The 17,783-nt window shown below is 44.7% G+C and overlaps 1 protein-coding gene across 4 annotated transcripts in view; it reads left to right on the forward strand.

Moving 5' to 3' along the window:
* The window catches only part of CDC42BPA (CDC42 binding protein kinase alpha), a 198,421-nt gene that overhangs the window by 85,591 nt on the left and 95,047 nt on the right, over positions 1-17,783 (forward strand). The window lies entirely within an intron of this gene.

Genomic DNA, 17,783 nt, shown 5'->3' on the forward strand with positions numbered 1-17,783 from the left:
GTGGGGGTTGGTCTCTTCTCCCTAGTTTCAAGTGATAGAATGAGAGGAAATGGCCTGCAATTGTGCCAGGGGAGGATTAGAAGAAAATTCTTTGCTGCAAGAGTGGTCAGGGATGGGAACAGGCTGCCCAGGGAGGTGGTGGAGTCCCCATCCCTGGAAGTGTAGGAAGAATGTGGACAGGACACTTTGGGACATGGTTTAATGGCCATGGTGGTGTTCAGTTGATGGTTGGACTCTTTATGATCTTAGAGGGCTTTTCCAACCAAAGCAGTTCTCTTGATGCCATGATTAAGCTGGTAGAAGGAGCTTGATATATCCATCTGTTGTCCTTGGAGTGGCCATTCTTTCTTTTACTGTTCCCATGTGGCTGCTTCTCTACAGAAAAGGTGGAGGTTTTGTCCAAAAGGTGTTTTGTGGTTAGTTTGTCACTGCATTGTGTCCTTTGAAATGGTGGCTTTTCATGAGAGAGCTGTAGCTGGCAGTGCTTTGAGGTGGGGTGGTGCTAAGCTGCATGTTACTCTCTGGAATAATTTCAAGTCTGCTAGCTTTGTTCAAAACCTGTGTCTGCCTGCCAAAGAGAGCTCTTTGTGATAACACCTTGTGGAGAAACCCAGTCAGAGCATTATTCCTTGAATTCTGAAGATTTCAGCTGTGTTATTTGTGAGAAATTGTTTGCTTAGGACCTGATGTGAAAGCTTTTGTTTGGTGGTGTTTGGCTCTGGCTTCTAAAACGTATTTATGGGTAAGCTGTTGAGATGCTATCTCCTGTTACTTTGTGCTCTGTAAGCTGCTCTGCTTTACTCAATGAGTCTGCGTATCACAGAATGCTAGGGGTTGGAAGGGACCTCCAGAGATCATCCAGTCCAACCCCTCTGCTAGAGCAGGACCACCTATACCAGATCACACAGGAACACATCCAGGTGGGTTTTGAATATCTCCGGAGAGGGAGATTCCACAACCCACCCTGGTCAGCCTGGTCCAGTGTTCTGTCACCCTCACAGGGAAAAAGTTTTCCTCCTGTTTCCCTGGAACTTCCTATGCCTCAATTTCCACCCATTGCCTGGCTCCATCCTCTTGGCACTCACCTTTTACATATTTATAAACACTAATGAGGTCACCCCTTAGTCTCTTCTTCTCCAAGCTGAAGAGCCCCAGCTCCCTCAGTCTCTCCTCATAAGGAAGATGTTCCACTCCCTTCAGCATTTTCATGGCTCTGTGCTGGACTCTTTCAAGCAGTTCCCTGAGGTCCTTCTTGAAGAGTGGCCCAGAACTGGACACAATATTCCAGATGTGGTCTCGCCAGAGCAGAGTTTATGTGACATGATCAGCCTTTGAAATGAGACCTGTTCCACTGTTCCTTTGGTTAGGATGTTTGCAACTGGTAAAGCAAACACGCATCCTCTAAATGCCCCTAATATTCTGTTCTGGAAAGTTTTAACTCTGATGGCCACATCCTTTGTGGCCTTCAGGCTGTGGTCTGAGATTTAGCTACTCAACTAGAAACCATGCTTTAGGCATCTTTTATTTGAGTTTTTTTCATGCAATGAGATAGCAGATTGTTTGGTTTGTTTTCTTTTGTTTCCTTTTAGTGCCCCAGTTCTTTCAGCATAGGTTTTCATGTTAACGGATTCACAGATTGTGTTGGGTTGGGAGAGACCCCCAAAGGTCAGCTTGTCCAACGTCCCTGCACTCAGCAGGGACACCTCCATCTAGATGAGACTGCCCAGGATACACATCAAGTCTGATCTTGAATGTCTGCAGGGACAGAGCCTCGACTGGGCAATACTGGTCCAATATTTCACCACTCTCATTGTGCAGAACTTCCTCCTGATGCCCTCTTCAGTTTCAAACCATTGCCCTTCATCCTATCACCACAGACTCTCCCCAGCCTTCCTGTAGGTCCCCTTCAGATACTGAAATGTAGCTGTAAGGTCTCCCTGGAGCCTTCTCTTCTCCAGGCTGAACAGCCCCAATTTTCTCAGCCTATCTTCACAGGAGAGGTGCTCCAGCCATCTGATCATCTTTGTGGTCCTCCTCGGGACCTGTTTGAGCAGGTTCATGTCAGTCTTGTGTTGAGGTCTCCAGAGCTGGACACAAAACTCTCACCAGAGCAGAGGGGCAGAACCACCTGCTGGTTTAGGGGTGAACTTTGCAGAGGAGGGTCAGTGGTTGGACTTGATGATCCCAAGGGTCTTTTCCAACCTGAATGATTCTGTGGTTGTATGAAATTACTCATTTGTACTAATGAAGTGAGACTTGCTTGTAGGCCAAGGTTAAATAGTGTCTTGTGCCAGTTTTCTGCAAACTGTAGTATCATACCTGGTGAGATTTCACATTTATTAGGAACCAGAATCAATTTGGTTTATTTTTATAGATTCTTAGCATTGTTTTAGTCCTTTGGATAATTAAAAAAAAGGCCTTTACATGCATTAATATTAATTTCAGTTTTAGAGTTGATAGAATGTTTGGGATTTGAAGGGACCTTAAAGGTCATCTAGTTCCAGTCCTCCTGCCACAGGCAGGGACACCTCACACTAGCCCAGGTTGCTCAAGGCCTCATCCAGCCTAGCCTTGAGCATCTCCAGGGAGGGGGCACCCATGATCTTTCTGGGCAGCCTGTTCCAGTGTCTCACCACCATCACTGTAAAGAATTTCTGCCTAATCTCTAGTCTAAATCTGCCCTCCTCAAGCTTCAACCCATTCCCTTTCCTCCTGCTACATCAAGCCCTTGCGAAAAGTCCCTCACCAGATTTCCTGTAGTCCCCTTCAGGTACAGGAAACCTGCTAGAAGGTCTTCTTCAAGCCTTCTCCTGTCCAGGCTGAACAGCTCCAACTCTCTCAGCCTATTCCCAGTCCCCTGATCTAGTTGAGAGGTGTTCCTGCCCATGGCAAGAAGGTTGGAGCAGGTGATCTCTGGGCTCCCTTCCAACTTAAGCCATTCTATGATCATCTTTGTGGCCCTCCTCTTGACCTACTCCAGCAGTTTGATGTTGTTACTTAATGTAAGGTGAAAACTGAGCTGTAAAATGCTATGTTTTGTCTAAATCCTTTTAAATAAAAAGGAGTCCTTTTTTGAGTAAAAAAAAAAAAAAAACATTTTGGAAGGTCTGGTTGCCACTGGAAGAAATTTCTCCTGAGCATTGCAGAAGGCACTCTCTGGGCACATACAATTCCCAGGCGCAGGGAGTGTGCCACTGGCGGCTTTCCTTCTGTCTGTGTCTGCTGCTGCTGCCTTTTGTGCTGCCTTCTGAGGCAGCCCTTGCTTCAGTAAGGGTGCATCTAAGTCTGTCTCTGTCCCAGATTTTATTTGGGACATTCCAGCTTCCTGCACACCTCAGAGTCCTAAGCGTTAATGCGCTTAAGCAATTTTCATCTTGACATTTCCTTTCCTTCATCTCTTTGTTCCTTGCAGGGCTGTGCAGTGAATTTGCAGCTAGGGAGTGTTGAGCATTCAGGCTCCTGATCTGCCAGACCACTGCACAAACAGTCATTTAAAATAGCTTTCAGAGATTGGCAGACACCCACCTTAAACAGGCTTAGTTTTCTGTGGAATGGTAAAACAATCCTGCCTTACCTTCTGACACAGAAAATATTTTGGAAGGCTTATGAAACACCTATGGTAATTATTATTTTTGTTGGTGAAGTTTGTGGGAGGATAGTTAGGGCTACAGGGCAAGCTCTCAAGTTACATACATTGCAGATGTCATCTTCTGCTTGTGAAAAGATAGGCAGGCAAAGCACCAACACATCAACTGCCCTAAGGGGTGAAGGATTGCAGGCAGCTTCAGCAGAGGGCCACAGCATGATCTGAGGGTTGGAGCACCTCTCCTATGAGGATAGGCTGAGGGAGCTGGGGTTGTTCAGCCTGGAGAAGAGAAGATTCTGGATTTTAACAAGACCAAGTGCCAGGTCCTGCACTTTGGTCACAACAACCCCAGGAAGAATGGCTGAAAAGCAGCCCAGTGAAAAAGGATGTGGGGGTGCTGGTGGATGGCAGCTGAACATGGGCCAGCAGTGTGCCCAGGTGGCCAAGAAGGCCAAGAGCAGCCTGGCCTGGATCAAGAACAGTGTGTCCAGCAGGAGTAGGGAAGTGATGGTGCCCCTCTACTGTACTGGTAAGGCTACAGCTTGAGTTCTGGGTTCAGTTCTGGGCTCCATAGTCTAAGAAAGACATGAGGTCAGGGAGGGTGTCCAGAGAAGAACAGTGAGGCTAGTGAGGAGTTTGGAGGGCATTGTGTATGGGGAGCAGCTGAGGGAGCTGGCATTGTTTAGTCTGGAGAAGAGACGGCTGAGGGGAGACCCCATTGCTCTTTACAGCTACCTGAAAAGAGGCTTCAGTGAGGCTGGTGTTGGTCTCTTCTCCCACCTAACTAACAGTAGGATGAGAGGAAACAGGCTTAAGTTATGCCAGGGGAGATTTAGGTTGGAGATTAGGTAAAATTTCTTTCCTGAGAGTGGTCAGGCATTGGAACAGGCTGCCCAGGGAGGTGGTGGAGTCACCATCCCTGGAGGTGTTCAAGAAGTGGTGCTTCAGGATATGGTTTAGTGGTCATGGTAGTTGGGTTACAGTAGGACTTGATGATCTTTAAAGTTTTTTTTCCAGCCTTAGTGATTGTGTGAATTTGTGACCTTATAACTGCCTTCCAATACCTGCAAGGAGCTTACAGGAAGGCTGGAGTGGGAACTTTCCTAAGGCTGCCTGGTGACAGGACAAGGGGGAATGGTTTGAGGCTGAGGGAGAGCAGGGTTAGACTGGAGCTTAGGAAGAAGCTCTTCAGTATGAGGGTGGTGACTCTGGAATAGGTTGCCCAGGAATGTTTTCGGCTGCCTTCTCCCTAGGGGTGTTCAAGGCCAGGTTGGATGAGGCCTTGGGCAACCAAGTCTAGCTGAGAAGCATCCCTGCCCATGGCAGGGAGGTTGGAGCAGATGATCTCTGAGACTTTTTCCAGCCTAAGCCATTCTGTGATTCTCTTTGATGCTATCTTTTAGCCTAAAGGATTTTAGCACACTAAACCACCTGATGCATTATTTTATATATATATATATATATATATATATATATATATATATATATATATATGTACACACACACACACAGAGTTTTCCCCTCTTCTTTCCATTTCCTTTATCACCTTTGGAAATTTCAGTTGGGCTTCATTGGTGCATTTCAGTTCTTGAAATATGGAGCAGCAGAATTCTCTGTGGAAGTGACATCCTTTCTGAGCAATATTGGAATAATAGAGGCATAAAGGAACTGCCTGTGCTTTTTCAAGCCTCCTTTTTGCTTTTCACAAGAAGACTCTATTTGCCCTCAGTAAAAATAATCTTGGGGACATCCCTGAAATACTTACTGTAGTTAGCAGGCAGCTGGAATCTGGGATTCTTCGGAAGATGCATTTCACTTTCAACTATAAGTTTCAGTGCCAGCGTATCCATTTTTGACTTGCTGAGTAAGTGGTTTTCTGTCTTCTGGGTGTATCCCATCCTTCCTGATCATTAATTTGCTTAAGTGGAAAATTTGGGGGTGGAAGGCCCGTCCTGGGGAGTTAGATGCGTTGCATGGTACGTCTGTGAGTTGAGCTGGCAGAAGGATGAGCCAAGTGCTGTGGCCTTTGGTAAAGTGAACTGTTATTGTGGGTTTGAAAGCAAGCAACCCAAGTATTTGAAGTGTTTACCAAACTTTGCAACAGACACGGCGTCGAATGCACACCATGAGGATGTCCTTACAAAGTGCTGAGAGTCAAGGAAACTGAGCTAGAAAAAATAAGAGGGGAAAAAAAGCCCCAACCCAACAACGTCAGGTTGTTTTGATAGCCTGCTGGAAATGGTCTTGCTTTGAAATGTTGCAGGGTTTAGTTTTACATGGAAAGCTGCAGGGCAGGACGTTATTTTAGTGAGTGTTTGGTAAGCCAGTGTAAGGTGCTCCTTTTGCAGAGGTAGGCCTTGAGCAACCTGGACTAGTGAAAGGTGCCCATGGCAGCAGAGTTGGAACTAAATATTCTTGAAGGTCCCTTCCAACCCAAACCATTCGGTGATCTATGAGAGCTATGTGGGTTTAGGCTCTATGTTTGCTCTCCTTTTTTCCCACTGAGAAGGGGCTGCAGACAAAGGTCACCTTGCCAGCTCTGAGCTTTCCTGTTGCCCCGTGGCCCTGTGTGTTCTAAACACTGCTGCCATAGTGCCCCCTCAGGGTGGCACCCAACCTGTAGTGAGGGCTGGATGGGGTTAATGCTGCTTGACTAGAATTCATTGGAGGGATTTCTGAAGGAGCCTGTGATGACCTAGTATGTTGAAATAAAAGACCCCCGCAGTGCCAGGAGCTACTGGGTCACAGGGGCTGTGTTCTCCTGTGGAAGGCAAATGGTCTCTTAGAGCCCTGTGTCTGGTGGCAGTGAAAGCTGTGCCATGGCTGGCTGAGCTTGCACAGACCCACATTCTGTGTTACTTGAGCAGAAGGAATTTAGAAATCCTAACTCCAGTGCCTTAAGTGATAGTAGCCTTGAGCAGTCCTTTCAGCAGAGGTGCTTTCACAAACCTATCCTTTGGCTGCTTTCCTCCTATTGTTCCTGTCTCTTCAAGACCCCAACTCCAGACATCCTTCTGCTCTGCTGAAACAAAGGTTTATGGCCCTGTGCATTGAACTGCACGAGGACACCAGCCCAAGTACATTTTAACTAAGCTGAGTCAGTTCTCCAATCTGCTTGATGGAGAAGAGGAGGAAATCACCTCACAGATTTACAGATGGCATTGAGTTGGAAGGGACCCTCAAAGGTCAGCTTTTCCAACTTCCCTTCACTCAGCAGGGACACTTCCAACTAGATCAGGCTGCCCAGGAACACATCAGGGCTGATCTTCAGTGTCTGCAGGGATGGGGCCTCAACCACATCCCTGGGCAACCTGTTCCAGTGTTTCACCACTCTCATTGTGCAGAACTTTCTCCTGATGTCCAAACTCTCCAGTTTCAAACCATTGCTGCTCATCCTATCACTCCAAGCCCTTCTAAACAGTCCCTTCCCAGCCTTCCTGTAGGTCCCCTTCAGATACTGAAATGCAGCTCTAAGGTCTCCCCAGAGCCTTCTCTTCTCCAGGCGGAACAACCTCAACTCTTCCAGCCTTAAAGCTGCTTCTATGTTCATTACATTAAGGCTGTTTTCCCCCCTACGTTTACTGAGTGTTACTTGAGATACCTGCTCCCACTGATGCCACACATACATCCAACTTGATGATTTTCAAGGAAAAGAGACACAAGAAGCAGTTGGAAATGGGGAATCTTAAATGTATTTAGGCATAATGCTGGTGAACAGAACCCCTTCCCCTTCCAACACCTGCCTCCTGAGGAAGGAAATTCTTGATTGCTGTCAGTTGAGGAAGGCCAGCAAGAAAAGGAATGCACCACTGTTCTTTCTGGTGAGTCCCCACCACTTCTTTAGCTAGGACAATTGCACCTTTATTGGAAAGAAGATTCAAGGACTGAATAGATGATGATTTTATCTTTTTTTTAAATGTAGATTGGTGTATCTTCTAGGTGCAGTTGCTTGAAAAGCAGATGGCTGTGAGCGCTCTGTCAGATGGTTTGTAATCCTGTTTAGGTAGGAACTGGTGTAGCTGTCATAAAACAGAAGTGTGTAAACCTTCCTAAAAGTGAAAATGAGAGAGACAGAGAAGAAAGGTTTGATTGAAGAGAGTCCTTTTTAACCTTGTTTTTAGTGGGAAAATTCTTAATGCTGTTAAGTGTTACATTAAAAAATAATACAACAAACCAAACCCTCCCAAACCAACCACCCAAAACAACAGCAAAACCAATAAAACCCCACCAAAAATCAAAACAAACAAAACAAACCCCCCAAACCCAAACAAAACCTGGTCTTGCTTTCCAAGTAATGATGTTTACAGCAAGTCTCAGTGAATGCTACATTTGATGTAACTTTCCAAGTTATTGCATCCAGTTTTGGGCTCCCCAGTTTAAGAAAGACAGAGACCTGCTAGAGAGAATCCAACAGAGAGCCATGAGGATGATTAGGGGACTTGAGCATCTCCCCTGTGAGGAGAGACTGAGAGCCCTGGGGCTGTTTAGTCTGGAGAAGAGAAGACTGAGAGGGGATCTGATCAATGTCTACAAATATCTGAGGGGTGGGTGTCAAGTGGAGGGGGCCAAGCTCTTTTTGGTGGTGCACCTCTCCTATGGGGACAGGCTGAGAGAGTTGGGGCTGTTCAGCGTGGAGAAGAGAAAGGGTCCAGGGAGACCTTACAACAGTTTTCCAGTACCTGAAGAGGGCTACAAGGAAGCTGGGGAGGGACTTTTTACAAGGGCTTGTAGCGGTAGGGTGAGAGGGAATGGATTGAAGCTTGAGGAGGGCAGATTTAGACTGGAGATTAGGAAGAAACTCTTTACTGCAACAGGTTGCTCAGGAATGTTGTGGATGACCCTTCCTTGGAAATGTTCCAGGCCAGGTTGGATGAGGCCTTGATCAACTTTGTCTAGTGGAAGACCCATGGCAGAGGGTTGGAATCAGATGATCTTTAAGGTCCCTTCCGATTCAAACTGTTCTATGAATTCTCTGAAATAACCTTGTCTGCAGTGAAGCTGTTCTACAGTATTTGCTGGTTCCATTTCCAGAAGAGTTGCTGTATTGTTAAAGAACCTACCTCATGTTCCTCTTTAATAACACCAAGATACTACTGGATTTTAGCTTCTTACATGACAAAAAGTAGGTCACTTGATGTCCTACAAATTAGAGTAGTGCTTACAAAGCAGATGCTTGTGTAAGGTCACTCTTGGTTCAGTTATGGAAGACTTCATGGTTAGGGTCAGGCAAGCAAGACCTTGTGGGGCTTTATCTGCAGAGTTGTATTAAACTCTCTATTGACTCAGGTGCTGTGATGTTTATGCTCTTCAGTTTTCCTTTATTAGCTCTTGAGGAGCAGCCTTTTAGCATTTCCTTCTGCAGCAGCAAGCTGTGATATTACTGCCACTGTAACTCTGGAGCTTTTAATCAGTGTGCAAAGTTAGAGAATCACAGAACTGTTAGGGTTGGCAGGGACCTCAAAGGTCATCCAGTTCAACCCCCCTGCCATGGGCAGGGACACCTCACACTACATCAGGTTCAAGTCCAGGAAAAGTGCATTGAAAAGCTAGAAAAGAAAAAAACACTGGTTTGAACAGAAAGGAGAGAAAAAAAAAGGAATGGAGAGGCTAAAATCTGTTTTGGTGTAATGGTAGTGCAGTTTTGCCTTTCTCATATAGGAAATGTTTTGATTTAGTCTGGATGTTAGGAAGAAATTCTTTACAATGAGGATGCTGAGACACTTGCACAGGTTGCCCAGGGAGGTTGTGGATGCCCCCTCCCTGGAAGTGTTCAAGGTCAGGTTGGATGAGGCCTTGAGCAACCTGGGCTAGTGGAAGGTGTCCCTGGCCATGGCAGAGGAGTTGGAACTGGATGATCTTTAAGGTCGCTTCCAACCTTATTAACCATTCAGTGATTCTATAAGTTTTTGATTCCACACTTTGGAAAAAAAATTTTACTTTGTGTTTTACTCAGGCTTTTCCTGAAGCAGATGAGATAGAATGGGTGTCCAAGGAAAGTTTTGGATTAACACTGTTTATGCATCACATGAATAAATCATTTGTAGATGTAACTGGTCTGTTTGCTAGTTTTGAGTTTTAAACTGCTCTTCCCTGCTGTACAAAAATTGCTTTTCAATTTGGTTTCCAGAGAGAGTAAAGCAATGCTTGAGTCTCAGCCAGGCAGACATTAGTCAAGTCTCATAAATTCAGATGTCAATCAAAGAGAAGCATCAAAACTAACCAAAGCTCCTGGTTATGCAAGTTCTGAAGTACACTTTCTGTAGGTAATCCTACAACCAAGGACTTACTGTCAGGCTCCTGTTAGCCATTAGGTGCACAATAGACAACTAATGCTACTTGAACAGGCAAGCAACAATGAGATTAACAGTTGGGCGAGGGACTGAAAATAGCAACTTTGATCCTTCAGCCACCAGCTATTGAAATGGAGGACGATGCTAGACGGAAACACATGGGGGAGAAGGAAACAAGAGGAAGAAGACATGAGTGGCTTCTGGGGGCTGGGGAGGGGGTTATTATGCTTTTTTATATTTCTAAGTAACTGTTTGTTTAAAGATAGGAGTCTCTGACTTCCTTTTAAAAATGTAAGTTCAGCTCCAGGTTTCACTCTTTGTTTGAATCACTCTTTAATACAAACACTTGTAGACCAGATTGCTCAAGGCCTCGTCCAGCCTGGCCTTGAACACCTCCAGGGAGGGGGCATCCACAACCTGCCTGGGGAACTTGTTCCAGTGTCTCACAACCTTCACTGGAAAGAATTTCTTAGCAATCTCCAGTCTCAGTCTGCCCTCTGCAAGCTTCAACCCATTCCCTATCATCCTGTCACTACAAACCCTTGTAACAAGTCCCTGCCCAGCTTTCTTGTAGCTCCCTTTAGGTACTGGAAGGGGCCAGTTGTGGGTAAGAAGCTAAAGGAGACTGCTGCAATTGTTAATAATCTATGTATCTTTTAATGTAGTTCCAATACATGAAAGGATCCTACAGGAAGTCTGGAGAGGGATTTTTTCATAAGGATGTCTAGAGACAGGACAAGGAGGAATGCTTTTAATCTGAGGGAGAGTAGGTTTAGATTGGATCTTAGGAAGAAGTTCTTCAGTATGAGGATGGTAAGACTCTGGAGTAGGTTGCCTAGAGAGGTTGTGGATGTCTCCTCCCTGGAGGTCCTTAATGCCAGATTGGATGAAGCATTGGGCAATCAAGTCCAGCAGAGAGGCATCCCTGCCCATGGCAAGGGGTGTTGGAATAGATGATCTCTGAGTTCCTTTCCAACCTAGGCCATTCTTTGTTTCTGTGGAATACAGTGCCATGTTTGCAGTATGCTAAAGATCACGATCAACCTGGAGCAAGCAAGAGAGATTATCCTAAATTTAGTTTTATTATTTCAGAACTAGTAGGTTCTTTGCTCTCTGCTGTTCTACTTTTTCCTCACTAGGAAGGAATCTTCTTTCCTATTAGTATTTAACCTATATACTCTTAATTTAGGGCACAGTTAAGTAGAAGACATGTTTGGAAAAGCCATGCTTTTGTCTGCTGCTCTTCAGTAGCCTTCCCCCCACCTCCTTTTTATTTCCTTTTTTATTTCTTTGAAGGGGGTAGATACCCTTACCAACACTGCCTTCCATTAAAGAAAGAGGAAGCACAAGTATCTGTGTCACTGCTGTGTAAAGCTTTATTGGGTGAAAGAGGAAGAAAGCAAAGCATCTGTGCAGCACATTAAGTGGCTGTATAGCAGTGTTGTGTTCTGAAGTACTCGTCTTCCTGCTGGGCAGTCTGTAAAATCTAAAGGCAGACTAGCCTGGAGCAAGAACAGTAAAATACATAGGTTATAACAGTGCTTTTTCCCATCTTGCAAGAGCTAGGGCAAGTATTGGATGTATATACTTTTTTCTCTTGGAAATAGCATTGCTTTTCTTCTCAATGTAGGCCATTTATTTGTTTTGTTTTGTTTTGTTTTGTTTTGTTTTTAGCCTCCAGGGTTTACTTTGCAGCTTTGTATCTTATCTTTGTTTTGTTTCCCACAAAACTTCAGGAATAATGACCGATTTTTAAATTTTTTGTTATGTCCTCCCTATTCCTTTGTATTTTATGTGCCTTAGAATAAAATACTTTAGTGTGTTTCTTCCCCCCACCTCCCCTTTAATATATTTTTATAGCTTTGTGGTGATTTTTATTGATGATGAAATACATGGATGGGAGAGGGATAAGATCAACGTTTTATTAAGACTCTATATCCTTCTTTTGGCACAATGAAAAGCATCTAGTGATCATAGAATGGTTTGGGTTGGATGGGACCTCCAAATGTCATCTAGTCCAAGTAGCAGGGACATCCTCCACTAGATCAGGTTGCCCAGAGTCTTGTCGAGCCTCACTTTGAATATCTTCAGGGATGGGACCTCAACTACCTCCCTGGGCAACCTGTTCCAGTGTTCCACCACCCTCATGATAAGAATGTATTCCTAACATCCAATCTAAATCTCCTCTGATTTCAAACAATTGCCCTTCATTCTATCACTGCAGGCCCTTGGAAACAGTCCCTCTGCAGCCTTTTGTAGGCCCCCTTCAGGTACTGGAAAGCTGCTATTAGGTCTCACCAGAGCCTTCTCTTCTCCAGGCTGATCTGATGATCTCAGAACTCATTTCTGTACAGACCTCCCTTTCCCTCACCTCTGTAGCTCTTGGTGTTTTTGTATCTGTGTATTTATTCCCAGAGAAAGATAGAAAAGGACTAGGGAAGAATTGCTGTGGGATGCAGTCTGGACTGAGCAGGTTGGTTTGTCCCTTCAGCAGTCCCAGCGATTTTCTAGCAATTTGCAGCTAGCAGCTCGCTGATCCGAAGCTCAAAGCACTTACAGATATCCCTGATAATTAAAAAACATCCACCTGTCTTTCAGAGACACCCTTCTGTAAAAAAATACATCAAAACATTTTGCCCAGGGAGCTTGTAGATGCCCCCTGCTTGGAGGTGTTCAGTGCCAGGTTGGATGAGGCCCTGAGCAACTTCACCTAGTGGGAGGTGTCCCTGCCCATGGCATGGGGGTTGGAATTAGATAATCTTTATAGTCCCTCCCAAACCAAACCATTCTATCAATCTATGAAAACTTGTTAAATTGTCCAGACATCTTCCCAGTGAAGATTCTTCTGTGAGTTGCTTTGTTAGGATCATCAATGCATTAAAAAAAAAAAAGGGGGTGCTCAGAGAGGTGGTGGAGTGACCATCCCTGGAGGTGTTCAAGAAAGGTGCGGGCATGGCAGTGTGGGACATGGTTTAATGGCCATGGTGGTGTTAACTTGAAGGTTGGACTCAATGATCTTAGAGGCCTTTTCCAACTGAAACAGTTCTGTGATTTTAGGAAGAAAAATAAAAGGAAAAATGTTTGACTGTCATTGCCAAAACCAATCAAGTCCTGGGTTTGTTTCCAGAATTATTCACACACAGAATCACAGAATGCTCTGGGTTGGAAGGGACCTCCAAAGGTCACCTAGTCCAACCTCTGTGTGTGGTTGTACTGAAATGCAGAGAGCAGCTATCTAAAATGAGAATCACAAGAGAAGATCACATTTATCTGCCTAGGTATGTGTTAAGGTTATCCAGCACAGGTAGTAATTCACAGTGCAACAGCTGGGCATATTCTGGATTCCTCCTTAGCCTCTTCCTTCAGGATTTCTCTGACAGATGGCACTCACAGATGGACACAACATTCGTAAGGAGCTTACTCTTTCTACTCCCTTACCCGCCAGTAACTCAGGATACCATTAGAAATGTAAAAGCTTTGACATGAATTAGCCTTACTTAGCAGCCCTTAATTTTTTAATCTTTAGAGTATGCTGCAGGGGTAGTGGTTGTGGAGTACTTAATCTGTTTACTTAAGTTCTTAGAAGCCAAAATGGAACTCCAATACAGTTGATGTGGCAAAACATGGGAAATACTCAGGTTTTGGAATTGTCTTAGGATTTTTGTTCTCATCTTTTAGAGGAAAGCTCTAAATGATATATGAAGGAGAACCCAGAAACAGCTCTGTCAGCTGAAGTTCACAGAGTTCAGATAACCCTCTTGGTATTCCATGGTAATTGCATTGAAATCTTCAGTTAATAAACCTAGTATTTAAAGCTGACTGGTCAATGAAACTTGTTTCTACAACCATCAGCTGAAATTAGGATTTATTTTTTGAGTTAGCATTGTAAAGTAACATCTAATAGACTGCCACCAAAAAAAAAAAAAAAAGCAAACTGTGTTCCACATCCTGGAATACACTTCTAGGACAGTTATTTGCCTGCCCCATACTTAGGTGTTGCTGTTTCTCAGTATTCAGGCAGCTTTGGGCTTGAAGGCCATGACTCCTTGAAGTGTTGACTGAAATGGACATTTTCTCTAAATGTTGTTGGTGTGGAGTTTCTGTTGAGGAATGTGAAGCCATAAGCAGAATGATCCCATCCAAAAAAAGCATTGTGACAGCTGGGCAGGTTAGAGGTGAAACTAGTGAGTGCCCTCTGCCAGGTATTTGTAGCTCATTAGGAAACTAGAAGAACACCAGATGGAGGTAGAGAAATCAAATCAGGGTTGGTGGGTTTTTTTTGTTTGTTTACTTTGAAGTGCTCTATAAATTAAAGGTTCCCAACTCTTCCTTCACAAACAGTACAGAACCCACTGTGGCAAAACTTCTGGTTCACAACCATTTCCAACTGTTGTTGGTTTGTTTTGTTTTTTTTCTTCAGGGTCTCTCTGGTGTAGGTGGCTTGTGAGCTGAGCAGCCCAGTCCCCACCATTGTATTAAGATGAGATTCTTTACAGTGAAGGTGGTGAGACACTGGAACAAGTTCTCCAGGAAGGTTGTGGATGCTCCCTCCCTAGAGGTGTTCAAGGCCATGTTGGGTGAGGCCTTGAGCAACCTGGTTGAGTTGGAGGTGTCCCTGCCCATGGAAGTAGATGATCTTTAAGGTCCCTTCCAACCTAAACAATTCTATAATTCTGTGATTTTATTTTTTTTAATAGAATCATAGAAACACAACATAATTTTGGTTGGAAGGGACCCCCAAAGCTCATCTAGTCCAACTCCCCTGCAGTTAGCAAAGACATCCTCCACTAGATCAGGTTGCCCAGAGAGCCTGACCTTGACTACTTCCAGGGATGGGACTTCAACTACCTCCCTGGGCAACCTGTGCCAGTGTTCCACCACCATCACGATACAGAACTTGTTCCTGACATCCAATCTAAATCTCCTCTTCTCTAATTTCAAACCATTGCCCCTCATCCTATCGCTGCAGGCTTTTGCAGACAGTCCCTCTGCAGCTTTCTTGTAGCCCACTTCAGTACAGGAAGGCTGCTCTAAAGTCTTCATTGGAGCCTTCTTTTTTCCAGGCTGACCATCCCCAGCCTGGCCTTGTAGGAGAGGTTCTTTAGCCCTCCCTTTTTTTTTTTTCTTTTTTTAACCAGAGTCTCCTTCATTTCAAGTTGTTGTGTTTTCTCTGTAGGCACAGCCTGTCATATTCAAGCTATAATTTAAACACTGTTTTGAACCCTCTTGCCTGCAAGTAGCTGGGTTCTGAAGTACCATCAATAAGCAGACAGTTGTGACGTAAATCCTTTTCTTTTGCACGTTTTGGTGTACTCTGTTCTAGTGCCTGTGTGTTCCTGGGTACAGCCTTTCATAACAGTAAAAAGGCATGCATAAGGCTACTGCAAATTTAGAAATCATTTAGCTCAGGAAAACACAGAAAAGTAATCCATGCACTGGAATATGAGGTGCATATAAGTAGTCCAGGCCAGAGGAGTGCCTAGTTTGCATCTTCAGTGAATTCTGTCTGTGTTTTCCCACCTAAAAGTCTTCCTATAAACCTTGCCTTGCTGCTGTTTGTTTTTAAAAAAATGAATAAATGTATGGTCTTCCTTTGCTTGTGAAGTTCAAGGTTGCCCTACTCTGAGTTTCAATGTGGTTGACTACTTCAGTATCTGAAGGGGACCTACAGGAAGGCTGTGGAAGGACTGTTCAGAAGGGCTTGGAGTGATAGGATGAGCAGCAATGGTTTGAAAGTGGAGCACATCAGGAGGAATTTCTGCACAATGAGAGTGGTGAAATACTGGAACAGGTTGCCCAGGGATGTGGTTGAGGCCCCATCCCTGGAGACATTCAAGAGCGGGCTTGGTGTCCCTGGGCAGCCTGATTTAGTGGGAGGTGTCCCTGCTGTGTGCAGGGGGCTTGGACAAGCTGATCTTTGAGGGCCCCTTCCAACCCAGTGCAATCGATGAATCTGTGACTAGGCAGTTGGGTTGAGGATAGTCTTCAGTTAAGAAGAGAGACATCAGAGGAAGTTGTGATTGTCACTGGGGCTTGCCCTGGTTTAAGAGGCCAACCACACACTGAGGTTGTATTTCAGTAGAGCAACCCAGCTAGCTGATCCTTACATTATCTGGCAACAAGTGTAAACTCTTGAAGCTGCTGTGTGAAAGACAGACTGCTTTGAGGCAACAGAGCCATGGTACTGCTGGCTACCACGCTTCTGAGACACAAGGAGGAGACTTGTATGCTGTGCCCTGCCTTGGCCACAGACTTGTGTGCAGAGTACCCTGATAGCCAGAGAAAACCTGAGTGAAGGGGCAGTGGTGTAGGTGGCTCCTCCTGTGGTGGTATCTGATGCTTGAGGCCAGTCTTGCCAGCATTTGCTGTCTTAATGAGGTCAGCAGTGTCTAAAGACTAACCTTGAGTGGTGAGCATTTTGAGATAAATAGAGGCTCTCTGTCAGATTTCAGAGCAGGAAAGGCAAGCTTTTCATTTTACCAAATCTATTAAATCTGGCTACTACTACATGTCAAGCTAGGATTAAGGCAGTGTTGTGGTTTACCTGTCCTTGTAGGGTTGAAGGAAAGACTTTGCCAACATTTGCTTTATGAAATGCAATTCCCAGGCCCATTGTGAGTACTAAGGCTACAGTCAACTTTGATCTCGAGCCACAAGAACTCAGAAGTATAGATATGGTGTAGAGTCTTGCATGGAGGAGAGGTGGATTAGTATAGGTTGATGACTGAGCCTGCTGGAGAGCAGCATAGGGGAAAGGGACCTGGAGGTCCTGGTGAACACCAGGATGACCATGAGCCAGCAATGTGCCCTTGTGGCCAAGAAGGCCAAATGGCATCCTGGGGTGGATTAGAAGCTCCAGAGAGGTTCTTCTCCACCTGTATTCTGCCCTGGTGAGGCCACATCTAGAATATGGTGTCGAGTTCTGGGCCCCTCAGTCACCTATCAAGAAGAATTTTTTCAGTTTACCTTTTGTATTTATTTTTTTCTAAAGAAGGGGAAAAAGAGATAACAGCAACTTCAAAAAAATACAGACTCACAGAATGGTTGGGGTTGGAAAGGACCTTTAAAGATCATCTAGTTTCAAGCCCCCTGCCATAAGCAGGGACACCTTCCACTAGACCAGGTTGCTTAAAGCCTCATCCAACCTGGCCTTGAAACACCTTCAGGGAGGGGACATCCCCAGCCTCCCTGGGCAGCTTGTTCCAATGTCTCACCACCCACACTGTAAAGAAGTTCTCTTTGGTTTAGAACTGTTAAAATATTTGAGAGATCCGTTACTTGAAAGCAAATCCACATGCACAAAGGCTGTTTTACTAAGGTAAATGAATCCTAGGACATTAAAGTATGATGTGGTGGAACATATATTTCTAAGCCAGGAACTGCACTCAGTGGAAGTGTGCAGGAATGAATATCAGTGCCTGAACAAACTCAAGATGTATATATGTTGGCCAATGTACTCATTCCCTGTTGTTTGTTATTATTTCCTTTATTAGCATTTGAAATTCCTAAAGAACATTGGACACCACAAGTTAAATACTGTGTTGTGTCCTGAATACTTGGCTGAGTAGCAGAAAGACTGTAAAGGACTGGGAGAGGACTTGGAGAGGTCAGCTAATACTTTTCTTCTGCTGCAAGGCAAGACCAAACTGTAGCTAAACCATTCTTGACAGATGTTTGTCTAACCAGTTCTTAAAAAACCCACAGTGCTGGAGACGGTGAAATTTCCCTCAGCAATTTGTTCTGATGCCCTACTGGAGTTGTTATGAAAGTTTTCTCTGGTGTCTCACCTACCTTTCTTGCACTGGGATTTAAATTCATTGTGTGTTGCCCACTTTTCAGTGTGGATAAAAATTGGCCTCAGTCATTTTTTAGCACTGGATATTTTAGGTCTGCGGTGCAAGTTCTCT

The sequence above is a fragment of the Indicator indicator genome, chromosome 2 (assembly GCF_027791375.1).
Source record: "Indicator indicator isolate 239-I01 chromosome 2, UM_Iind_1.1, whole genome shotgun sequence".
Lineage (NCBI taxonomy): Eukaryota > Metazoa > Chordata > Aves > Piciformes > Indicatoridae > Indicator > Indicator indicator.